At 46.7% G+C, this 25,535-nt stretch overlaps 11 non-coding genes and 2 pseudogenes across 11 annotated transcripts; all 13 read left to right on the top strand.

Annotated features, from left to right (window-relative positions):
- Window positions 1-336: 336 nt before the first annotated feature.
- On the top strand, window positions 337-514 carry LOC130347590 (U2 spliceosomal RNA; annotated as a pseudogene).
- Window positions 515-1,207: 693 nt separating this feature from the next.
- Window positions 1,208-1,394, top strand: LOC130347584 (U2 spliceosomal RNA). Its single transcript, XR_008885491.1, has one exon. It is a non-coding gene; the product is annotated as a U2 spliceosomal RNA (small nuclear RNA).
- Window positions 1,395-3,493: 2,099 nt separating this feature from the next.
- LOC130347586 (U2 spliceosomal RNA) lies at window positions 3,494-3,653 on the top strand (annotated as a pseudogene).
- Window positions 3,654-4,346: 693 nt separating this feature from the next.
- Window positions 4,347-4,532, top strand: LOC130347583 (U2 spliceosomal RNA). Its single transcript, XR_008885490.1, has one exon. It is a non-coding gene; the product is annotated as a U2 spliceosomal RNA (small nuclear RNA).
- Window positions 4,533-6,638: 2,106 nt separating this feature from the next.
- LOC130347620 (U2 spliceosomal RNA) lies at window positions 6,639-6,829 on the top strand. Its single transcript, XR_008885517.1, has one exon. It is a non-coding gene; the product is annotated as a U2 spliceosomal RNA (small nuclear RNA).
- A 2,075-nt stretch (window positions 6,830-8,904) lies between these two features.
- LOC130347619 (U2 spliceosomal RNA) lies at window positions 8,905-9,095 on the top strand. The gene has a single exon (XR_008885516.1). It is a non-coding gene; the product is annotated as a U2 spliceosomal RNA (small nuclear RNA).
- A 2,083-nt stretch (window positions 9,096-11,178) lies between these two features.
- LOC130347618 (U2 spliceosomal RNA) lies at window positions 11,179-11,369 on the top strand. The gene has a single exon (XR_008885515.1). It is a non-coding gene; the product is annotated as a U2 spliceosomal RNA (small nuclear RNA).
- A 2,096-nt stretch (window positions 11,370-13,465) lies between these two features.
- Window positions 13,466-13,656, top strand: LOC130347616 (U2 spliceosomal RNA). Its single transcript, XR_008885513.1, has one exon. It is a non-coding gene; the product is annotated as a U2 spliceosomal RNA (small nuclear RNA).
- Window positions 13,657-15,739: 2,083 nt separating this feature from the next.
- Window positions 15,740-15,930, top strand: LOC130347615 (U2 spliceosomal RNA). Its single transcript, XR_008885512.1, has one exon. It is a non-coding gene; the product is annotated as a U2 spliceosomal RNA (small nuclear RNA).
- A 2,079-nt stretch (window positions 15,931-18,009) lies between these two features.
- LOC130347614 (U2 spliceosomal RNA) lies at window positions 18,010-18,200 on the top strand. The gene has a single exon (XR_008885511.1). It is a non-coding gene; the product is annotated as a U2 spliceosomal RNA (small nuclear RNA).
- A 2,093-nt stretch (window positions 18,201-20,293) lies between these two features.
- On the top strand, window positions 20,294-20,484 carry LOC130347613 (U2 spliceosomal RNA). The gene has a single exon (XR_008885510.1). It is a non-coding gene; the product is annotated as a U2 spliceosomal RNA (small nuclear RNA).
- Window positions 20,485-22,578: 2,094 nt separating this feature from the next.
- On the top strand, window positions 22,579-22,769 carry LOC130347605 (U2 spliceosomal RNA). The gene has a single exon (XR_008885503.1). It is a non-coding gene; the product is annotated as a U2 spliceosomal RNA (small nuclear RNA).
- Window positions 22,770-24,853: 2,084 nt separating this feature from the next.
- LOC130347582 (U2 spliceosomal RNA) lies at window positions 24,854-25,044 on the top strand. Its single transcript, XR_008885489.1, has one exon. It is a non-coding gene; the product is annotated as a U2 spliceosomal RNA (small nuclear RNA).
- The last annotated feature ends 491 nt before the right edge of the window (window positions 25,045-25,535 follow it).

Genomic DNA, 25,535 nt, shown 5'->3' with positions numbered 1-25,535 from the left:
GGAGGCATCTGCAGGCAACAAAGGTAGGTGTGTGCTTGTGTGTGTGTTTCCTATGCAGATCCTAAGCCCAGTGTCACATGCAAGTAGGAGGAGTAAGAAGGGTTCCTGGCAAATCCGGGTTATGGATTGCATTTAAAAAGGCCCCGTGGGAGTGCAATGGGCCCCTGTCTTGCTGCTTAGCAATAATGGTATGGGTTTAGGTTCTGCTGTGTGTACTGGTGGTTGACTGCCCCCCAGCCCAGAGTGTGCATGGAAAATTGTCTGGCAGCCTCCCTGACAGCAAGCAGTGATAGTGCCCATGAAGGGCACCTTGTTGGGCCCGCCCCTTTCACGGTTATCGCTTCTCGGCCTTTTGGCTAAGATCAAGTGTAGTATCTGTTCTTATCAGTTTTTCATGCCGGTGGACAGTAACGCCGGTATGGGGCTGGTGGGGATGGGTGCTGCATGGAGGATGCAGGTGTTCCGGGGCTGGTTCTGAGGAATCAGCTCGACGGCTGCCCCGATGTGACCTGTTCCCTCCGGGTCTCGCCATGAGGCTGAGAGGGTCTAGAGCCGAGGTACTTTTGTGCCTCGGGGAGTGGTGACCCCGAGGTGCCGAAACTCACTGGGAGGATAGGCTCACTGAGTTGAAGCACGGGCACCATAATCTCTTCACCTTGTGGCACTCACCTCTTGATTCCCGGCCTTCTGGCTAGGATCAGAGAAATTTTTATAGATCCGGCCGGATGTCCGGGCAGTATATCTGCACACATTCACTTATTTATTTCTTTTTTGTCTCACTGTGTCACTTTTTGCGTGTTGTGTGTTCACAGGATTGGTCAGGATGCGGTAGCCCTTCTGGGTGTCCCTCCTGGCGGTCTAGGGGAGGTGTGTGTGGCCATTAGGTTCCGCACCTCCCTGCAAACACCCCGGGTACTCCTGCTTTGGCAGGGTACCTACCGTAATCGGCTCTGCGGGCAGATACCTTGGCTAACGCCAAGGGGGATGCCGGGAGCATTTGTGGTCCCCTAGTAGCTTCGGCGAAAAGGGACATCGAACCTGGAACCTCGCAGGTACCTTTTGGTCCGGAGGCGAAGGGTAAGGTTTGTTGGGGGGCCTCTCTCCTATCGGAGAAGGGCTTGCGATAGACCGCATCCTTTGTGCACGTTTTTTTAGTGTAACACGTTTGCACTTTTTCTTGCACTTTGGGTGAATCGAAAGCACGTTCCTCGGCTTTAGATAAAAAAAAAAAAAAAAAAAAATCTGTTCTTATCAGTTTAATATCTGATACGTCCCCTATCTGGGGACCATATATTAAATGGATTTTTGAGAACGGGGGCCGATTTCGAAGCTTGCTTCCGTCGCCCTATGCATTGACCCGATATGGCAGTATCTTCGGGTACAGTGCACCACCCCCTTACAGGGTTAAAAAGAAAGATTCCTACTTTCATTGCTACCTGCTTGCTGGCTAGCCAGCTAGCCAGCCCTGTGGGCCTTGCTGCTGCTGCAGCCAAAAAACAAAAGGTGGTGCTGCTGCTGCTTCTGCTGCTTCTGCTTCTGCTTGTGTCTGGCCGCTGTTGGAGCGTCCAGGCACAGGACTTCTGCTGCTGCTGACTAAATGGCCTCCTTAATTGGATCATTTGAGTAGCCAGCACACCTGTGCAGGTAGGGCATGACATGATAGGCAGCTGCCTTGATAGCGGGTGGGTGCTGAATGTTCCTAATTGACAAAATAAGATTAATGCTTATGAAGAAATATAAAATCTCATCCCTTCCCCAATATCGCGCCACACCCCTACCCCTTAATTCCCTGGTTGAACTTGATGGACATATGTCTTTTTTCGACCGTACTAACTATGTAACTATGTAACATAACATGGGGGGGGGGGGGGGGGGTCTCCTGGCTGTTCACACAGGTGTGTCATTGCTGTACATTGACCATGCATTGCTTCTGTGGTATTGCAAAGGCAAAGACAAATGCTTCCAGCCATCCATTGCACTAATGGATTGGTCATCAGCTGGCTGTCTATGTCCCGCATCAATATAGACCAAAGTACAGAGGGTTAGGCTATGCTATTGTGCACCTACCTGATGCATCAGAAGGTGCGAGGCCCTTGCTAAATTCTGTGCACAGACTTTGAGATCTATACTTTAGACTGTATCTAAACCTGCTCCAACATGGACTGACATTCTGGCCTACTTTCAGCCGATGCGACTTGTCTGTCGCTGAACAGTCGCTTTTTATGTATTCAGCACCTATGTATAATGTTGTAAAAATGCTCTAGAAGCTAAAGTCGCAGAAATGTCACACATATTTGGCCTGCAACTTTCTGTGCGACAAATTCAGACAGGAAAAATCAGTATAAATCCTTAGAAAATTATCCCCCAGTGTCTCCATCTGCTGGCGGTATTGAATAAGCATTGCTGCACTGATGGGGTATGCATTAGACGAAAAAAAAGAAGAAAAAGAAGAATAATACGCCCAGAAAAGAGGCGAAAAGGAGAAAAACGTAAAAAAACGTGAAAAAAAAGTAAGAGGAAGAGAAGGGAAAAAAAGGTGGAAATGGGTTTAAAAGTGATTTCGGCGGAGAAATATATATATATATATATATATATATATATATATATATATATATATACGCGCACACACACACATATATATATAAACGTATTCTCCGTTGAGATATTGCAGCCGCTGCTGTGTCCAGGCCCAGGAGCCTTAGCACTGTGCTGTGATGTCACTCAATACCACTGACATCACTAGGTGTAAACAACATCTCTCCTTTGCTGTGTATGTGACTATGGAGCTGTTTGGTGATGTCGTCTATTATGGCCTTCATAGAAGCAACAGGAGATTGTTGCATCCATCTAGAACCCTCAGAACTACAGTGCTATGATGTCACTCACTTCCACAGGCCTTGCAGAGTGTAAACAACAACAACCCAGCTTTGTTGTGTATGTAACCATAGGGATTTGTGATGTCACCTAGAACCTTCACAGCAGCGACAGCTTTATGAGGAGCATCAGCACTGCTCTGCCTGAGCAGAACCATCACCGCCATAGGTTGTCAAATAACCCGGGTTTAACCCACACAGGTAAGTCCAATGGGGTGCAGGCATGTCCTCTATGCTTACAGCTTCCCGTGGGTGTTGGTTTGATACCGTTTGGGGACAGCCAAGGAGGCATCTGCAGGCAACAAAGGTAGGTGTGTGCTTGTGTGTGTGTTTCCTATGCAGATCCTAAGCCCAGTGTCACATGCAAGTAGGAGGAGTAAGAAGGGTTCCTGGCAAATCCGGGTTATGGATTGCATTTAAAAAGGCCCCGTGGGAGTGCAATGGGCCCCTGTCTTGCTGCTTAGCAATAATGGTATGGGTTTAGGTTCTGCTGTGTGTACTGGTGGTTGACTGCCCCCCAGCCCAGAGTGTGCATGGAAAATTGTCTGGCAGCCTCCCTGACAGCAAGCAGTGATAGTGCCCATGAAGGGCACCTTGTTGGGCCCGCCCCTTTCACGGTTATCGCTTCTCGGCCTTTTGGCTAAGATCAAGTGTAGTATCTGTTCTTATCAGTTTTCATGCTGGTGGGGATGGGTGCTGCATGGAGGATGCAGGTGTACCAGGGCTTTCCGGGGCTGGTTCTGAGGAATCAGCTCGACGGCTGCCCCGATGTGACCTGTTCCCTCCGGGTCTCGCCATGAGGCTGAGAGGGTCTAGAGCCGAGGTACTTTTGTGCCTCGGGGAGTGGTGACCCCGAGGTGCCGAAACTCACTGGGAGAATAGACTCACTGAGTTGAAGCACGGGCACCATAATCTCTTCACCTTGTGGCACTCACCTCTTGATTCCCGGCCTTCTGGCTAGGATCAGAGAAATTTTTATAGATCCGGCCGGATGTCCGGGCAGTATATCTGCACACATTCACTTATTTATTTCTTTTTTGTCTCACTGTGTCACTTTTTGCGTGTTGTGTGTTCACAGGATTTGTCAGGATGCGGTAGCCCTTCTGGGTGTCCCTCCTGGCGGTCTAGGGGAGGTGTGTGTGGCCATTAGGTTCCGCACCTCCCTGCAAACACCCCGGGTACTCCTGTTTTGGCAGGGTACCTACCGTAATCGGCTCTGCGGGCAGATACCTTGGCTAACGCCAAGGGGGATGCCGGGAGCATTTGTGGTCCCCTAGTAGCTTCGGCGAAAAGGGACATCGAACCTGGAACCTCGCAGGTACCTTTTGGTCCGGAGGCGAAGGGTAAGGTTTGTTGGGGGGCCTCTCTCCTATCGGAGAAGGGCTTGCGATAGACCGCATCCTTTGTGCACGTTTTTTTAGTGTAACACGTTTGCACTTTTTCTTGCACTTTGGGTGAATCGAAAGCACGTTCCTCGGCTTTAGATAAAAAAAAAAAAAAAAAAAATCTGTTCTTATCAGTTTAATATCTGATACGTCCCCTATCTGGGGACCATATATTAAATGGATTTTTGAGAACGGGGGCCGATTTCGAAGCTTGCTTCCGTCGCCCTATGCATTGACCCGATATGGCAGTATCTTCGGGTACAGTGCACCACCCCCTTACAGGGTTAAAAAGAAAGATTCCTACTTTCATTGCTACCTGCTTGCTGGCTAGCCAGCTAGCCAGCCCTGTGGGCCTTGCTGCTGCTGCAGCCAAAAAACAAAAGGTGGTGCTGCTGCTGCTTCTGCTGCTTCTGCTTCTGCTTGTGTCTGGCCGCTGTTGGAGCGTCCAGGCACAGGACTTCTGCTGCTGCTGACTAAATGGCCTCCTTAATTGGATCATTTGAGTAGCCAGCACACCTGTGCAGGTAGGGCATGACATGATAGGCAGCTGCCTTGATAGCGGGTGGGTGCTGAATGTTCCTAATTGACAAAATAAGATTAATGCTTATGAAGAAATATAAAATCTCATCCCTTCCCCAATATCGCGCCACACCCCTACCCCTTAATTCCCTGGTTGAACTTGATGGACATATGTCTTTTTTCGACCGTACTAACTATGTAACTATGTAACATAACATGGGGGGGGGGGGGGTCTCCTGGCTGTTCACACAGGTGTGTCATTGCTGTACATTGACCATGCATTGCTTCTGTGGTATTGCAAAGGCAAAGACAAATGCTTCCAGCCATCCATTGCACTAATGGATTGGTCATCAGCTGGCTGTCTATGTCCCGCATCAATATAGACCAAAGTACAGAGGGTTAGGCTATGCTCTTGTGCACCTACCTGATGCATCAGAAGGTGCGAGGCCCTTGCTAAATTCTGTGCACAGACTTTGAGATCTATACTTTAGACTGTATCTAAACCTGCTCCAACATGGACTGACATTCTGGCCTACTTTCAGCCGATGCGACTTGTCTGTCGCTGAACAGTCGCTTTTTATGTATTCAGCACCTATGTATAATGTTGTAAAAATGCTCTAGAAGCTAAAGTCGCAGAAATGTCACACATATTTGGCCTGCAACTTTCTGTGCGACAAATTCAGACAGGAAAAATCAGTATAAATCCTTAGAAAATTATCCCCCAGTGTCTCCATCTGCTGGCGGTATTGAATAAGCATTGCTGCACTGAAGGGGTATGCATTAGACGAAAAAAAAAGAAGAAAAAGAAGAATAATACGCCCAGAAAAGAGGCAAAAAGGAGAAAAACGTAAAAAAACGTGAAAAAAAAGTAAGAGGAAGAGAAGGGAAAAAAAGGTGGAAATGGGTTTAAAAGTGATTTCGGCGGAGAAATATATATATATATATATATATATATATATATATATATATATATATATATATATATATACGCGCACACACACACATATATATAAACGTATTCTCCGTTGAGATATTGCAGCCGCTGCTGTGTCCAGGCCCAGGAGCCTTAGCACTGTGCTGTGATGTCACTCAATACCACTGACATCACTAGGTGTAAACAACATCTCTCCTTTGCTGTGTATGTGACTATGGAGCTGTTTGGTGATGTGGTCTATTATGGCCTTCATAGAAGCAACAGGAGATTGTTGCATCCATCTAGAACCCTCAGAACTACAGTGCTATGATGTCACTCACTTCCACAGGCCTTGCAGAGTGTAAACAACAACAACCCAGCTTTGTTGTGTATGTAACCATAGGGATTTGTGATGTCACCTAGAACCTTCACAGCAGCGACAGCTTTATGAGGAGCATCAGCACTGCTCTGCCTGAGCAGAACCATCACCGCCATAGGTTGTCAAATAACCCGGGTTTAACCCACACAGGTAAGTCCAATGGGGTGCAGGCATGTCCTCTATGCTTACAGCTTCCCGTGGGTGTTGGTTTGATACCGTTTGGGGACAGCCAAGGAGGCATCTGCAGGCAACAAAGGTAGGTGTGTGCTTGTGTGTGTGTTTCCTATGCAGATCCTAAGCCCAGTGTCACATGCAAGTAGGAGGAGTAAGAAGGGTTCCTGGCAAATCCGGGTTATGGATTGCATTTAAAAAGGCCCCGTGGGAGTGCAATGGGCCCCTGTCTTGCTGCTTAGCAATAATGGTATGGGTTTAGGTTCTGCTGTGTGTACTGGTGGTTGACTGCCCCCCAGCCCAGAGTGTGCATGGAAAATTGTCTGGCAGCCTCCCTGACAGCAAGCAGTGATAGTGCCCATGAAGGGCACCTTGTTGGGCCCGCCCCTTTCACGGTTATCGCTTCTCGGCCTTTTGGCTAAGATCAAGTGTAGTATCTGTTCTTATCAGTTTAATATCTGATACGTCCCCTATCTGGGGACCATATATTAAATGGATTTTTGAGAACGGGGGCCGATTTCGAAGCTTGCTTCCGTCGCCCTATGCATTGACCCGATATGGCAGTATCTTCGGGTACAGTGCACCACCCCCTTACAGGGTTAAAAAGAAAGATTCCTACTTTCATTGCTACCTGCTTGCTGGCTAGCCAGCTAGCCAGCCCTGTGGGCCTTGCTGCTGCTGCAGCCAAAAAACAAAAGGTGGTGCTGCTGCTGCTTCTGCTGCTTCTGCTTCTGCTTGTGTCTGGCCGCTGTTGGAGCGTCCAGGCACAGGACTTCTGCTGCTGCTGACTAAATGGCCTCCTTAATTGGATCATTTGAGTAGCCAGCACACCTGTGCAGGTAGGGCATGACATGATAGGCAGCTGCCTTGATAGCGGGTGGGTGCTGAATGTTCCTAATTGACAAAATAAGATTAATGCTTATGAAGAAATATAAAATCTCATCCCTTCCCCAATATCTCGCCACACCCCTACCCCTTAATTCCCTGGTTGAACTTGATGGACATATGTCTTTTTTCGACCGTACTAACTATGTAACTATGTAACATAACATGGGGGGGGGGGGGGTCTCCTGGCTGTTCACACAGGTGTGTCATTGCTGTACATTGACCATGCATTGCTTCTGTGGTATTGCAAAGACAAATGCTTCCAGCCATCCATTGCACTAATGGATTGGTCATCAGCTGGCTGTCTATGTCCCGCATCAATATAGACCAAAGTACAGAGGGTTAGGCTATGCTATTGTGCACCTACCTGATGCATCAGAAGGTGCGAGGCCCTTGCTAAATTCTGTGCACAGACTTTGAGATCTATACTTTAGACTGTATCTAAACCTGCTCCAACATGGACTGACATTCTGGCCTACTTTCAGCCGATGCGACTTGTCTGTCGCTGAACAGTCGCTTTTTATGTATTCAGCACCTATGTATAATGTTGTAAAAATGCTCTAGAAGCTAAAGTCGCAGAAATGTCACACATATTTAGCCTGCAACTTTCTGTGCGACAAATTCAGACAGGAAAAATCAGTATAAATCCTTAGAAAATTATCCCCCAGTGTCTCCATCTGCTGGCGGTATTGAATAAGCATTGCTGCACTGATGGGGTATGCATTAGACGAAAAAAAAGAAGAAAAAGAAGAATAATACGCCCAGAAAAGAGGCGAAAAGGAGAAAAACGTAAAAAAACGTGAAAAAAAAGTAAGAGGAAGAGAAGGGAAAAAAAGGTGGAAATGGGTTTAAAAGTGATTTCGGCGGAGAAATATATATATATATATATATATATATATATATATACGCGCACACACACACATATATATAAACGTATTCTCCGTTGAGATATTGCAGCCGCTGCTGTGTCCAGGCCCAGGAGCCTTAGCACTGTGCTGTGATGTCACTCAATACCACTGACATCACTAGGTGTAAACAACATCTCTCCTTTGCTGTGTATGTGACTATGGAGCTGTTTGGTGATGTCGTCTATTATGGCCTTCATAGAAGCAACAGGAGATTGTTGCATCCATCTAGAACCCTCAGAACTACAGTGCTATGATGTCACTCACTTCCACAGGCCTTGCAGAGTGTAAACAACAACAACCCAGCTTTGTTGTGTATGTAACCATAGGGATTTGTGATGTCACCTAGAACCTTCACAGCAGCGACAGCTTTATGAGGAGCATCAGCACTGCTCTGCCTGAGCAGAACCATCACCGCCATAGGTTGTCAAATAACCCGGGTTTAACCCACACAGGTAAGTCCAATGGGGTGCAGGCATGTCCTCTATGCTTACAGCTTCCCGTGGGTGTTGGTTTGATACCGTTTGGGGACAGCCAAGGAGGCATCTGCAGGCAACAAAGGTAGGTGTGTGCTTGTGTGTGTGTTTCCTATGCAGATCCTAAGCCCAGTGTCACATGCAAGTAGGAGGAGTAAGAAGGGTTCCTGGCAAATCCGGGTTATGGATTGCATTTAAAAAGGCCCCGTGGGAGTGCAATGGGCCCCTGTCTTGCTGCTTAGCAATAATGGTATGGGTTTAGGTTCTGCTGTGTGTACTGGTGGTTGACTGCCCCCCAGCCCAGAGTGTGCATGGAAAATTGTCTGGCAGCCTCCCTGACAGCAAGCAGTGATAGTGCCCATGAAGGGCACCTTGTTGGGCCCGCCCCTTTCACGGTTATCGCTTCTCGGCCTTTTGGCTAAGATCAAGTGTAGTATCTGTTCTTATCAGTTTAATATCTGATACGTCCCCTATCTGGGGACCATATATTAAATGGATTTTTGAGAACGGGGGCCGATTTCGAAGCTTGCTTCCGTCGCCCTATGCATTGACCCGATATGGCAGTATCTTCGGGTACAGTGCACCACCCCCTTACAGGGTTAAAAAGAAAGATTCCTACTTTCATTGCTACCTGCTTGCTGGCTAGCCAGCTAGCCAGCCCTGTGGGCCTTGCTGCTGCTGCAGCCAAAAAACAAAAGGTGGTGCTGCTGCTGCTTCTGCTGCTTCTGCTTCTGCTTGTGTCTGGCCGCTGTTGGAGCGTCCAGGCACAGGACTTCTGCTGCTGCTGACTAAATGGCCTCCTTAATTGGATCATTTGAGTAGCCAGCACACCTGTGCAGGTAGGGCATGACATGATAGGCAGCTGCCTTGATAGCGGGTGGGTGCTGAATGTTCCTAATTGACAAAATAAGATTAATGCTTATGAAGAAATATAAAATCTCATCCCTTCCCCAATATCGCGCCACACCCCTACCCCTTAATTCCCTGGTTGAACTTGATGGACATATGTCTTTTTTCGACCGTACTAACTATGTAACTATGTAACATAACATGGGGGGGGGGGGGGGTCTCCTGGCTGTTCACACAGGTGTGTCATTGCTGTACATTGACCATGCATTGCTTCTGTGGTATTGCAAAGGCAAAGACAAATGCTTCCAGCCATCCATTGCACTAATGGATTGGTCATCAGCTGGCTGTCTATGTCCCGCATCAATATAGACCAAAGTACAGAGGGTTAGGCTATGCTATTGTGCACCTACCTGATGCATCAGAAGGTGCGAGGCCCTTGCTAAATTCTGTGCACAGACTTTGAGATCTATACTTTAGACTGTATCTAAACCTGCTCCAACATGGACTGACATTCTGGCCTACTTTCAGCCGATGCGACTTGTCTGTCGCTGAACAGTCGCTTTTTATGTATTCAGCACCTATGTATAATGTTGTAAAAATGCTCTAGAAGCTAAAGTCGCAGAAATGTCACACATATTTGGCCTGCAACTTTCTGTGCGACAAATTCAGACAGGAAAAATCAGTATAAATCCTTAGAAAATTATCCCCCAGTGTCTCCATCTGCTGGCGGTATTGAATAAGCATTGCTGCACTGATGGGGTATGCATTAGACGAAAAAAAAGAAGAAAAAGAAGAATAATACGCCCAGAAAAGAGGCGAAAAGGAGAAAAACGTAAAAAAACGTGAAAAAAAAGTAAGAGGAAGAGAAGGGAAAAAAAGGTGGAAATGGGTTTAAAAGTGATTTCGGCGGAGAATATATATATATATATATATATATATATATATATATACGCGCACACACACACATATATATAAACGTATTCTCCGTTGAGATATTGCAGCCGCTGCTGTGTCCAGGCCCAGGAGCCTTAGCACTGTGCTGTGATGTCACTCAATACCACTGACATCACTAGGTGTAAACAACATCTCTCCTTTGCTGTGTATGTGACTATGGAGCTGTTTGGTGATGTCGTCTATTATGGCCTTCATAGAAGCAACAGGAGATTGTTGCATCCATCTAGAACCCTCAGAACTACAGTGCTATGATGTCACTCACTTCCACAGGCCTTGCAGAGTGTAAACAACAACAACCCAGCTTTGTTGTGTATGTAACCATAGGGATTTGTGATGTCACCTAGAACCTTCACAGCAGCGACAGCTTTATGAGGAGCATCAGCACTGCTCTGCCTGAGCAGAACCATCACCGCCATAGGTTGTCAAATAACCCGGGTTTAACCCACACAGGTAAGTCCAATGGGGTGCAGGCATGTCCTCTATGCTTACAGCTTCCCGTGGGTGTTGGTTTGATACCGTTTGGGGACAGCCAAGGAGGCATCTGCAGGCAACAAAGGTAGGTGTGTGCTTGTGTGTGTGTTTCCTATGCAGATCCTAAGCCCAGTGTCACATGCAAGTAGGAGGAGTAAGAAGGGTTCCTGGCAAATCCGGGTTATGGATTGCATTTAAAAAGGCCCCGTGGGAGTGCAATGGGCCCCTGTCTTGCTGCTTAGCAATAATGGTATGGGTTTAGGTTCTGCTGTGTGTACTGGTGGTTGACTGCCCCCCAGCCCAGAGTGTGCATGGAAAATTGTCTGGCAGCCTCCCTGACAGCAAGCAGTGATAGTGCCCATGAAGGGCACCTTGTTGGGCCCGCCCCTTTCACGGTTATCGCTTCTCGGCCTTTTGGCTAAGATCAAGTGTAGTATCTGTTCTTATCAGTTTAATATCTGATACGTCCCCTATCTGGGGACCATATATTAAATGGATTTTTGAGAACGGGGGCCGATTTCGAAGCTTGCTTCCGTCGCCCTATGCATTGACCCGATATGGCAGTATCTTCGGGTACAGTGCACCACCCCCTTACAGGGTTAAAAAGAAAGATTCCTACTTTCATTGCTACCTGCTTGCTGGCTAGCCAGCTAGCCAGCCCTGTGGGCCTTGCTGCTGCTGCAGCCAAAAAACAAAAGGTGGTGCTGCTGCTGCTGCTTCTGCTGCTTCTGCTTCTGCTTGTGTCTGGCCGCTGTTGGAGCGTCCAGGCACAGGACTTCTGCTGCTGCTGACTAAATGGCCTCCTTAATTGGATCATTTGAGTAGCCAGCACACCTGTGCAGGTAGGGCATGACATGATAGGCAGCTGCCTTGATAGCGGGTGGGTGCTGAATGTTCCTAATTGACAAAATAAGATTAATGCTTATGAAGAAATATAAAATCTCATCCCTTCCCCAATATCGCGCCACACCCCTACCCCTTAATTCCCTGGTTGAACTTGATGGACATATGTCTTTTTTCGACCGTACTAACTATGTAACTATGTAACATAACATGGGGGGGGGGGGGGTCTCCTGGCTGTTCACACAGGTGTGTCATTGCTGTACATTGACCATGCATTGCTTCTGTGGTATTGCAAAGGCAAAGACAAATGCTTCCAGCCATCCATTGCACTAATGGATTGGTCATCAGCTGGCTGTCTATGTCCCGCATCAATATAGACCAAAGTACAGAGGGTTAGGCTATGCTATTGTGCACCTACCTGATGCATCAGAAGGTGCGAGGCCCTTGCTAAATTCTGTGCACAGACTTTGAGATCTATACTTTAGACTGTATCTAAACCTGCTCCAACATGGACTGACATTCTGGCCTACTTTCAGCCGATGCGACTTGTCTGTCGCTGAACAGTCGCTTTTTATGTATTCAGCACCTATGTATAATGTTGTAAAAATGCTCTAGAAGCTAAAGTCGCAGAAATGTCACACATATTTGGCCTGCAACTTTCTGTGCGACAAATTCAGACAGGAAAAATCAGTATAAATCCTTAGAAAATTATCCCCCAGTGTCTCCATCTGCTGGCGGTATTGAATAAGCATTGCTGCACTGATGGGGTATGCATTAGACGAAAAAAAAGAAGAAAAAGAAGAATAATACGCCCAGAAAAGAGGCGAAAAGGAGAAAAACGTAAAAAAACGTGAAAAAAAAGTAAGAGGAAGAGAAGGGAAAAAAAAGGTGGAAATGGGTTTAAAAGTGATTTCGGCGGAGAATATATATATATATATATATATATATATATATATATATATATATATACGCGCACACACACACATATATATAAACGTATTCTCCGTTGAGATATTGCAGCCGCTGCTGTGTCCAGGCCCAGGAGCCTTAGCACTGTGCTGTGATGTCACTCAATACCACTGACATCACTAGGTGTAAACAACATCTCTCCTTTGCTGTGTATGTGACTATGGAGCTGTTTGGTGATGTCGTCTATTATGGCCTTCATAGAAGCAACAGGAGATTGTTGCATCCATCTAGAACCCTCAGAACTACAGTGCTATGATGTCACTCACTTCCACAGGCCTTGCAGAGTGTAAACAACAACAACCCAGCTTTGTTGTGTATGTAACCATAGGGATTTGTGATGTCACCTAGAACCTTCACAGCAGCGACAGCTTTATGAGGAGCATCAGCACTGCTCTGCCTGAGCAGAACCATCACCGCCATAGGTTGTCAAATAACCCGGGTTTAACCCACACAGGTAAGTCCAATGGGGTGCAGGCATGTCCTCTATGCTTACAGCTTCCCGTGGGTGTTGGTTTGATACCGTTTGGGGACAGCCAAGGAGGCATCTGCAGGCAACAAAGGTAGGTGTGTGCTTGTGTGTGTGTTTCCTATGCAGATCCTAAGCCCAGTGTCACATGCAAGTAGGAGGAGTAAGAAGGGTTCCTGGCAAATCCGGGTTATGGATTGCATTTAAAAAGGCCCCGTGGGAGTGCAATGGGCCCCTGTCTTGCTGCTTAGCAATAATGGTATGGGTTTAGGTTCTGCTGTGTGTACTGGTGGTTGACTGCCCCCCAGCCCAGAGTGTGCATGGAAAATTGTCTGGCAGCCTCCCTGACAGCAAGCAGTGATAGTGCCCATGAAGGGCACCTTGTTGGGCCCGCCCCTTTCACGGTTATCGCTTCTCGGCCTTTTGGCTAAGATCAAGTGTAGTATCTGTTCTTATCAGTTTAATATCTGATACGTCCCCTATCTGGGGACCATATATTAAATGGATTTTTGAGAACGGGGGCCGATTTCGAAGCTTGCTTCCGTCGCCCTATGCATTGACCCGATATGGCAGTATCTTCGGGTACAGTGCACCACCCCCTTACAGGGTTAAAAAGAAAGATTCCTACTTTCATTGCTACCTGCTTGCTGGCTAGCCAGCTAGCCAGCCCTGTGGGCCTTGCTGCTGCTGCAGCCAAAAAACAAAAGGTGGTGCTGCTGCTGCTTCTGCTGCTTCTGCTTCTGCTTGTGTCTGGCCGCTGTTGGAGCGTCCAGGCACAGGACTTCTGCTGCTGCTGACTAAATGGCCTCCTTAATTGGATCATTTGAGTAGCCAGCACACCTGTGCAGGTAGGGCATGACATGATAGGCAGCTGCCTTGATAGCGGGTGGGTGCTGAATGTTCCTAATTGACAAAATAAGATTAATGCTTATGAAGAAATATAAAATCTCATCCCTTCCCTAATATCGCGCCACACCCCTACCCCTTAATTCCCTGGTTGAACTTGATGGACATATGTCTTTTTTCGACCGTACTAACTATGTAACTATGTAACATAACATGGGGGGGGGGGGGGGTCTCCTGGCTGTTCACACAGGTGTGTCATTGCTGTACATTGACCATGCATTGCTTCTGTGGTATTGCAAAGGCAAAGACAAATGCTTCCAGCCATCCATTGCACTAATGGATTGGTCATCAGCTGGCTGTCTATGTCCCGCATCAATATAGACCAAAGTACAGAGGGTTAGGCTATGCTATTGTGCACCTACCTGATGCATCAGAAGGTGCGAGGCCCTTGCTAAATTCTGTGCACAGACTTTGAGATCTATACTTTAGACTGTATCTAAACCTGCTCCAACATGGACTGACATTCTGGCCTACTTTCAGCCGATGCGACTTGTCTGTCGCTGAACAGTCGCTTTTTATGTATTCAGCACCTATGTATAATGTTGTAAAAATGCTCTAGAAGCTAAAGTCGCAGAAATGTCACACATATTTGGCCTGCAACTTTCTGTGCGACAAATTCAGACAGGAAAAATCAGTATAAATCCTTAGAAAATTATCCCCCAGTGTCTCCATCTGCTGGCGGTATTGAATAAGCATTGCTGCACTGATGGGGTATGCATTAGACGAAAAAAAAGAAGAAAAAGAAGAATAATACGCCCAGAAAAGAGGCGAAAAAGAGAAAAACGTAAAAAAACGTGAAAAAAAAGTAAGAGGAAGAGAAGGGAAAAAAAGGTGGAAATGGGTTTAAAAGTGATTTCGGCGGAGAATATATATATATATATATATATATATATATATATATACGCGCACACACACACATATATATAAACGTATTCTCCGTTGAGATATTGCAGCCGCTGCTGTGTCCAGGCCCAGGAGCCTTAGCACTGTGCTGTGATGTCACTCAATACCACTGACATCACTAGGTGTAAACAACATCTCTCCTTTGCTGTGTATGTGACTATGGAGCTGTTTGGTGATGTCGTCTATTATGGCCTTCATAAAAGCAACAGGAGATTGTTGCATCCATCTAGAACCCTCAGAACTACAGTGCTATGATGTCACTCACTTCCACAGGCCTTGCAGAGTGTAAACAACAACAACCCAGCTTTGTTGTGTATGTAACCATAGGGATTTGTGATGTCACCTAGAACCTTCACAGCAGCGACAGCTTTATGAGGAGCATCAGCACTGCTCTGCCTGAGCAGAACCATCACCGCCATAGGTTGTCAAATAACCCGGGTTTAACCCACACAGGTAAGTCCAATGGGGTGCAGGCATGTCCTCTATGCTTACAGCTTCCCGTGGGTGTTGGTTTGATACCGTTTGGGGACAGCCAAGGAGGCATCTGCAGGCAACAAAGGTAGGTGTGTGCTTGTGTGTGTGTTTCCTATGCAGATCCTAAGCCCAGTGTCACATGCAAGTAGGAGGAGTAAGAAGGGTTCCTGGCAAATCCGGGTTATGGATTGCATTTAAAAAGGCCCCGTGGGAGTGCAATGGGCCCCTGTCTTGCTGCTTAGCAATAATGGTATGGGTTTAGGTTCTGCTGTGTGTACTGGTGGTTGACTGCCCCCCAGCCCAGAGTGTGCATGGAAAATTGTCTGGCAGCCTCCCTGGCAGCAAGCAGTGATAGTGCCCATGAAGGGCACCTTGTTGGGCCCGCCCCTTTCACGGTTATCGCTTCTCGGCCTTTTGGCTAAGATCAAGTGTAGTATCTGTTCTTATCAGTTTAATATCTGATACGTCCCCTATCTGGGGACCATATATTAAATGGATTTTTGAGAACGGGGGCCGATTTCGAAGCTTGCTTCCGTCGCCCTATGCATTGACCCGATATGGCAGTATCTTCGGGTACAGTGCACCACCCCCTTACAGGGTTAAAAAGAAAGATTCCTACTTTCATTGCTACCTGCTTGCTGGCTAGCCAGCCCTGTGGGCCTTGCTGCTGCTGCAGCCAAAAAACAAAAGGTGGTGCTGCTGCTGCTTCTGCTGCTTCTGCTTCTGCTTGTGTCTGGCCGCTGTTGGAGCGTCCAGGCACAGGACTTCTGCTGCTGCTGACTAAATGGCCTCCTTAATTGGATCATTTGAGTAGCCAGCACACCTGTGCAGGTAGGGCATGACATGATAGGCAGCTGCCTTGATAGCGGGTGGGTGCTGAATCTTCCTAATTGACAAAATAAGATTAATGCTTATGAAGAAATATAAAATCTCATCCCTTCCCCAATATCGCGCCACACCCCTACCCCTTAATTCCCTGGTTGAACTTGATGGACATATGTCTTTTTTCGACCGTACTAACTATGTAACTATGCAACATAACATGGGGGGGGGGGGGGGGTCTCCTGGCTGTTCACACAGGTGTGTCATTGCTGTACATTGACCATGCATTGCTTCTGTGGTATTGCAAAGGCAAAGACAAATGCTTCCAGCCATCCATTGCACTAATGGATTGGTCATCAGCTGGCTGTCTATGTCCCGCATCAATATAGACCAAAGTACAGAGGGTTAGGCTATGCTATTGTGCACCTACCTGATGCATCAGAAGGTGCGAGGCCCTTGCTAAATTCTGTGCACAGACTTTGAGATCTATACTTTAGACTGTATCTAAACCTGCTCCAACATGGACTGACATTCTGGCCTACTTTCAGCCGATGCGACTTGTCTGTCGCTGAACAGTCGCTTTTTATGTATTCAGCACCTATGTATAATGTTGTAAAAATGCTCTAGAAGCTAAAGTCGCAGAAATGTCACACATATTTGGCCTGCAACTTTCTGTGCGACAAATTCAGACAGGAAAAATCAGTATAAATCCTTAGAAAATTATCCCCCAGTGTCTCCATCTGCTGGCGGTATTGAATAAGCATTGCTGCACTGATGGGGTATGCATTAGACGAAAAAAAAGAAGAAAAAGAAGAATAATACGCCCAGAAAAGAGGCGAAAAGGAGAAAAACGTAAAAAAACGTGAAAAAAAAATAAGAGGAAGAGAAGGGAAAAAAAGGTGGAAAGGGGTTTAAAAGTGATTTCGGCGGAGAAATATATATATATATATATATATATATATATATATATATACGCGCACACACACACATATATATAAACGTATTCTCCGTTGAGATATTGCAGCCGCTGCTGTGTCCAGGCCCAGGAGCCTTAGCACTGTGCTGTGATGTCACTCAATACCACTGACATCACTAGGTGTAAACAACATCTCTCCTTTGCTGTGTATGTGACTATGGAGCTGTTTGGTGATGTCGTCTATTATGGCCTTCATAGAAGCAACAGGAGATTGTTGCATCCATCTAGAACCCTCAGAACTACAGTGCTATGATGTCACTCACTTCCACAGGCCTTGCAGAGTGTAAACAACAACAACCCAGCTTTGTTGTGTATGTAACCATAGGGATTTGTGATGTCACCTAGAACCTTCACAGCAGCGACAGCTTTATGAGGAGCATCAGCACTGCTCTGCCTGAGCAGAACCATCACCGCCATAGGTTGTCAAATAACCCGGGTTTAACCCACACAGGTAAGTCCAATGGGGTGCAGGCATGTCCTCTATGCTTACAGCTTCCCGTGGGTGTTGGTTTGATACCGTTTGGGGACAGCCAAGGAGGCATCTGCAGGCAACAAAGGTAGGTGTGTGCTTGTGTGTGTGTTTCCTATGCAGATCCTAAGCCCAGTGTCACATGCAAGTAGGAGGAGTAAGAAGGGTTCCTGGCAAATCCGGGTTATGGATTGCATTTAAAAAGGCCCCATGGGAGTGCAATGGGCCCCTGTCTTGCTGCTTAGCAATAATAGTATGGGTTTAGGTTCTGCTGTGTGTACTGGTGGTTGACTGCCCCCCAGCCCAGAGTGTGCATGGAAAATTGTCTGGCAGCCTCCCTGACAGCAAGCAGTGATAGTGCCCATGAAGGGCACCTTGTTGGGCCCGCCCCTTTCACGGTTATCGCTTCTCGGCCTTTTGGCTAAGATCAAGTGTAGTATCTGTTCTTATCAGTTTAATATCTGATACGTCCCCTATCTGGGGACCATATATTAAATGGATTTTTGAGAACGGGGGCCGATTTCGAAGCTTGCTTCCGTCGCCCTATGCATTGACCCGATATGGCAGTATCTTCGGGTACAGTGCACCACCCCCTTACAGGGTTAAAAAGAAAGATTCCTACTTTCATTGCTACCTGCTTGCTGGCTAGCCAGCTAGCCAGCCCTGTGGGCCTTGCTGCTGCTGCAGCCAAAAAACAAAAGGTGGTGCTGCTGCTGCTGCTTCTGCTGCTTCTGCTTCTGCTTGTGTCTGGCCGCTGTTGGAGCGTCCAGGCACAGGACTTCTGCTGCTGCTGACTAAATGGCCTCCTTAATTGGATCATTTGAGTAGCCAGCACACCTGTGCAGGTAGGGCATGACATGATAGGCAGCTGCCTTGATAGCGGGTGGGTGCTGAATGTTCCTAATTGACAAAATAAGATTAATGCTTATGAAGAAATATAAAATCTCATCCCTTCCCCAATATCGCGCCACACCCCTACCCCTTAATTCCCTGGTTGAACTTGATGGACATATGTCTTTTTTCGACCGTACTAACTATGTAACTATGTAACATAACATGGGGGGGGGGGGGTCTCCTGGCTGTTCACACAGGTGTGTCATTGCTGTACATTGACCATGCATTGCTTCTGTGGTATTGCAAAGGCAAAGACAAATGCTTCCAGCCATCCATTGCACTAATGGATTGGTCATCAGCTGGCTGTCTATGTCCCGCATCAATATAGACCAAAGTACAGAGGGTTAGGCTATGCTATTGTGCACCTACCTGATGCATCAGAAGGTGCGAGGCCCTTGCTAAATTCTGTGCACAGACTTTGAGATCTATACTTTAGACTGTATCTAAACCTGCTCCAACATGGACTGACATTCTGGCCTACTTTCAGCCGATGCGACTTGTCTGTCGCTGAACAGTCGCTTTTTATGTATTCAGCACCTATGTATAATGTTGTAAAAATGCTCTAGAAGCTAAAGTCACAGAAATGTCACACATATTTGGCCTGCAACTTTCTGTGCGACAAATTCAGACAGGAAAAATCAGTATAAATCCTTAGAAAATTATCCCCCAGTGTCTCCATCTGCTGGCGGTATTGAATAAGCATTGCTGCACTGATGGGGTATGCATTAGACGAAAAAAAAGAAGAAAAAGAAGAATAATACGCCCAGAAAAGAGGCGAAAAGGAGAAAAACGTAAAAAAACGTGAAAAAAAAGTAAGAGGAAGAGAAGGGAAAAAAAGGTGGAAATGGGTTTAAAAGTGATTTCGGCGGAGAAATATATATATATATATATATATATATATATATATATATATATATACGCGCACACACACACATATATATAAACGTATTCTCCGTTGAGATATTGCAGCCGCTGCTGTGTCCAGGCCCAGGAGCCTTAGCACTGTGCTGTGATGTCACTCAATACCACTGACATCACTAGGTGTAAACAACATCTCTCCTTTGCTGTGTATGTGACTATGGAGCTGTTTGGTGATGTCGTCTATTATGGCCTTCATAGAAGCAACAGGAGATTGTTGCATCCATCTAGAACCCTCAGAACTACAGTGCTATGATGTCACTCACTTCCACAGGCCTTGCAGAGTGTAAACAACAACAACCCAGCTTTGTTGTGTATGTAACCATAGGGATTTGTGATGTCACCTAGAACCTTCACAGCAGCGACAGCTTTATGAGGAGCATCAGCACTGCTCTGCCTGAGCAGAACCATCACCGCCATAGGTTGTCAAATAACCCGGGTTTAACCCACACAGGTAAGTCCAATGGGGTGCAGGCATGTCCTCTATGCTTACAGCTTCCCGTGGGTGTTGGTTTGATACCGTTTGGGGACAGCCAAGGAGGCATCTGCAGGCAACAAAGGTAGGTGTGTGCTTGTGTGTGTGTTTCCTATGCAGATCCTAAGCCCAGTGTCACATGCAAGTAGGAGGAGTAAGAAGGGTTCCTGGCAAATCCGGGTTATGGATTGCATTTAAAAAGGCCCCGTGGGAGTGCAATGGGCCCCTGTCTTGCTGCTTAGCAATAATGGTATGGGTTTAGGTTCTGCTGTGTGTACTGGTGGTTGACTGCCCCCCAGCCCAGAGTGTGCATGGAAAATTGTCTGGCAGCCTCCCTGACAGCAAGCAGTGATAGTGCCCATGAAGGGCACCTTGTTGGGCCCGCCCCTTTCACGGTTATCGCTTCTCGGCCTTTTGGCTAAGATCAAGTGTAGTATCTGTTCTTATCAGTTTAATATCTGATACGTCCCCTATCTGGGGACCATATATTAAATGGATTTTTGAGAACGGGGGCCGATTTCGAAGCTTGCTTCCGTCGCCCTATGCATTGACCCGATATGGCAGTATCTTCGGGTACAGTGCACCACCCCCTTACAGGGTTAAAAAGAAAGATTCCTACTTTCATTGCTACCTGCTTGCTGGCTAGCCAGCTAGCCAGCCCTGTGGGCCTTGCTGCTGCTGCAGCCAAAAAACAAAAGGTGGTGCTGCTGCTGCTTCTGCTGCTTCTGCTTCTGCTTGTGTCTGGCCGCTGTTGGAGCGTCCAGGCACAGGACTTCTGCTGCTGCTGACTAAATGGCCTCCTTAATTGGATCATTTGAGTAGCCAGCACACCTGTGCAGGTAGGGCATGACATGATAGGCAGCTGCCTTGATAGCGGGTGGGTGCTGAATGTTCCTAATTGATAAAATAAGATTAATGCTTATGAAGAAATATAAAATCTCATCCCTTCCCCAATATCGCGCCACACCCCTACCCCTTAATTCCCTGGTTGAACTTGATGGACATATGTCTTTTTTCGACCGTACTAACTATGTAACTATGTAACATAACATGGGGGGGGGGGGGGGGGTCTCCTGGCTGTTCACACAGGTGTGTCATTGCTGTACATTGACCATGCATTGCTTCTGTGGTATTGCAAAGGCAAAGACAAATGCTTCCAGCCATCCATTGCACTAATGGATTGGTCATCAGCTGGCTGTCTATGTCCCGCATCAATATAGACCAAAGTACAGAGGGTTAGGCTATGCTATTGTGCACCTACCTGATGCATCAGAAGGTGCGAGGCCCTTGCTAAATTCTGTGCACAGACTTTGAGATCTATACTTTAGACTGTATCTAAACCTGCTCCAACATGGACTGACATTCTGGCCTACTTTCAGCCGATGCGACTTGTCTGTCGCTGAACAGTCGCTTTTTATGTATTCAGCACCTATGTATAATGTTGTAAAAATGCTCTAGAAGCTAAAGTCGCAGAAATGTCACACATATTTGGCCTGCAACTTTCTGTGCGACAAATTCAGACAGGAAAAATCAGTATAAATCCTTAGAAAATTATCCCCCAGTGTCTCCATCTGCTGGCGGTATTGAATAAGCATTGCTGCACTGATGGGGTATGCATTAGACGAAAAAAAAGAAGAAAAAGAAGAAGAATACGCCCAGAAAAGAGGCGAAAAGGAGAAAAACGTAAAAAAACGTGAAAAAAAAGTAAGAGGAAGAGAAGGGAAAAAAAGGTGGAAATGGGTTTAAAAGTGATTTTGGCGGAGAAATATATATATATATATATATATATATATATATATATATATATATACGCGCACACACACACATATATATAAACGTATTCTCCGTTGAGATATTGCAGCCGCTGCTGTGTCCAGGCCCAGGAGCCTTAGCACTGTGCTGTGATGTCACTCAATACCACTGACATCACTAGGTGTAAACAACATCTCTCCTTTGCTGTGTATGTGACTATGGAGCTGTTTGGTGATGTCGTCTATTATGGCCTTCATAGAAGCAACAGGAGATTGTTGCATCCATCTAGAACCCTCAGAACTACAGTGCTATGATGTCACTCACTTCCACAGGCCTTGCAGAGTGTAAACAACAACAACCCAGCTTTGTTGTGTATGTAACCATAGGGATTTGTGATGTCACCTAGAACCTTCACAGCAGCGACAGCTTTATGAGGAGCATCAGCACTGCTCTGCCTGAGCAGAACCATCACCGCCATAGGTTGTCAAATAACCCGGGTTTAACCCACACAGGTAAGTCCAATGGGGTGCAGGCATGTCCTCTATGCTTACAGCTTCCCGTGGGTGTTGGTTTGATACCGTTTGGGGACAGCCAAGGAGGCATCTGCAGGCAACAAAGGTAGGTGTGTGCTTGTGTGTGTGTTTCCTATGCAGATCCTAAGCCCAGTGTCACATGCAAGTAGGAGGAGTAAGAAGGGTTCCTGGCAAATCCGGGTTATGGATTGCATTTAAAAAGGCCCCGTGGGAGTGCAATGGGCCCCTGTCTTGCTGCTTAGCAATAATGGTATGGGTTTAGGTTCTGCTGTGTGTACTGGTGGTTGACTGCCCCCCAGCCCAGAGTGTGCATGGAAAATTGTCTGGCAGCCTCCCTGACAGCAAGCAGTGATAGTGCCCATGAAGGGCACCTTGTTGGGCCTGCCCCTTTCACGGTTATCGCTTCTCGGCCTTTTGGCTAAGATCAAGTGTAGTATCTGTTCTTATCAGTTTAATATCTGATACGTCCCCTATCTGGGGACCATATATTAAATGGATTTTTGAGAACGGGGGCCGATTTCGAAGCTTGCTTCTGTCGCCCTATGCATTGACCCGATATGGCAGTATCTTCGGGTACAGTGCACCACCCCCTTACAGGGTTAAAAAGAAAGATTCCTACTTTCATTGCTACCTGCTTGCTGGCTAGCCAGCTAGCCAGCCCTGTGGGCCTTGCTGCTGCTGCAGCCAAAAAACAAAAGGTGGTGCTGCTGCTGCTTCTGCTGCTTCTGCTTCTGCTTGTGTCTGGCCGCTGTTGGAGCGTCCAGGCACAGGACTTCTGCTGCTGCTGACTAAATGGCCTCCTTAATTGGATCATTTGAGTAGCCAGCACACCTGTGCAGGTAGGGCATGACATGATAGGCAGCTGCCTTGATAGCGGGTGGGTGCTGAATGTTCCTAATTGACAAAATAAGATTAATGCTTATGAAGAAATATAAAATCTCATCCCTTCCCCAATATCGCGCCACACCCCTACCCCTTAATTCCCTGGTTGAACTTGATGGACATATGTCTTTTTTCGACCGTACTAACTATGTAACTATGTAACATAACATGGGGGGGGGGGGGGTCTCCTGGCTGTTCACACAGGTGTGTCATTGCTGTACATTGACCATGCATTGCTTCTGTGGTATTGCAAAGGCAAAGACAAATGCTTCCAGCCATCCATTGCACTAATGGATTGGTCATCAGCTGGCTGTCTATGTCCCGCATCAATATAGACCAAAGTACAGAGGGTTAGGCTATGCTATTGTGCACCTACCTGATGCATCAGAAGGTGCGAGGCCCTTGCTAAATTCTGTGCACAGACTTTGAGATCTATACTTTAGACTGTATCTAAACCTGCTCCAACATGGACTGACATTCTGGCCTACTTTCAGCCGATGCGACTTGTCTGTCGCTGAACAGTCGCTTTTTATGTATTCAGCACCTATGTCTAATGTTGTAAAAATGCTCTAGAAGCTAAAGTCGCAGAAATGTCACACATATTTGGCCTGCAACTTTCTGTGCGACAAATTCAGACAGGAAAAATCAGTATAAATCCTTAGAAAATTATCCCCCAGTGTCTCCATCTGCTGGCGGTATTGAATAAGCATTGCTGCACTGATGGGGTATGCATTAGACGAAAAAAAAGAAGAAAAAGAAGAATAATACGCCCAGAAAAGAGGCGAAAAGGAGAAAAACGTAAAAAAACGTGAAAAAAAAGTAAGAGGAAGAGAAGGGAAAAAAAGGTGGAAATGGGTTTAAAAGTGATTTCGGCGGAGAATATATATATATATATATATATATATATATATATATATACGCGCACACACACACATATATATAAACGTATTCTCCGTTGAGATATTGCAGCCGCTGCTGTGTCCAGGCCCAGGAGCCTTAGCACTGTGCTGTGATGTCACTCAATACCACTGACATCACTAGGTGTAAACAACATCTCTCCTTTGCTGTGTATGTGACTATGGAGCTGTTTGGTGATGTCGTCTATTATGGCCTTCATAGAAGCAACAGGAGATTGTTGCATCCATCTAGAACCCTCAGAACTACAGTGCTATGATGTCACTCACTTCCACAGGCCTTGCAGAGTGTAAACAACAACAACCCAGCTTTGTTGTGTATGTAACCATAGGGATTTGTGATGTCACCTAGAACCTTCACAGCAGCGACAGCTTTATGAGGAGCATCAGCACTGCTCTGCCTGAGCAGAACCATCACCGCCATAGGTTGTCAAATAACCCGGGTTTAACCCACACAGGTAAGTCCAATGGGGTGCAGGCATGTCCTCTATGCTTACAGCTTCCCGTGGGTGTTGGTTTGATACCGTTTGGGGACAGCCAAGGAGGCATCTGCAGGCAACAAAGGTAGGTGTGTGCTTGTGTGTGTGTTTCCTATGCAGATCCTAAGCCCAGTGTCACATGCAAGTAGGAGGAGTAAGAAGGGTTCCTGGCAAATCCGGGTTATGGATTGCATTTAAAAAGGCCCCGTGGGAGTGCAATGGGCCCCTGTCTTGCTGCTTAGCAATAATGGTATGGGTTTAGGTTCTGCTGTGTGTACTGGTGGTTGACTGCCCCCCAGCCCAGAGTGTGCATGGAAAATTGTCTGGCAGCCTCCCTGACAGCAAGCAGTGATAGTGCCCATGAAGGGCACCTTGTTGGGCCTGCCCCTTTCACGGTTATCGCTTCTCGGCCTTTTGGCTAAGATCAAGTGTAGTATCTGTTCTTATCAGTTTAATATCTGATACGTCCCCTATCTGGGGACCATATATTAAATGGATTTTTGAGAACGGGGGCCGATTTCGAAGCTTGCTTCTGTCGCCCTATGCATTGACCCGATATGGCAGTATCTTCGGGTACAGTGCACCACCCCCTTACAGGGTTAAAAAGAAAGATTCCTACTTTCATTGCTACCTGCTTGCTGGCTAGCCAGCTAGCCAGCCCTGTGGGCCTTGCTGCTGCTGCAGCCAAAAAACAAAAGGTGGTGCTGCTGCTGCTTCTGCTGCTTCTGCTTCTGCTTGTGTCTGGCCGCTGTTGGAGCGTCCAGGCACAGGACTTCTGCTGCTGCTGACTAAATGGCCTCCTTAATTGGATCATTTGAGTAGCCAGCACACCTGTGCAGGTAGGGCATGACATGATAGGCAGCTGCCTTGATAGCGGGTGGGTGCTGAATGTTCCTAATTGACAAAATAAGATTAATGCTTATGAAGAAATATAAAATCTCATCCCTTCCCCAATATCGCGCCACACCCCTACCCCTTAATTCCCTGGTTGAACTTGATGGACATATGTCTTTTTTCGACCGTACTAACTATGTAACTATGTAACATAACATGGGGGGGGGGGGGGGTCTCCTGGCTGTT

This window comes from Hyla sarda, unplaced genomic scaffold, assembly GCF_029499605.1.
Source record: "Hyla sarda isolate aHylSar1 unplaced genomic scaffold, aHylSar1.hap1 scaffold_848, whole genome shotgun sequence".
NCBI classification, from domain to species: Eukaryota; Metazoa; Chordata; class Amphibia; order Anura; family Hylidae; genus Hyla; species Hyla sarda.
This window is presented reverse-complemented; position numbering and strand designations above follow the sequence as displayed.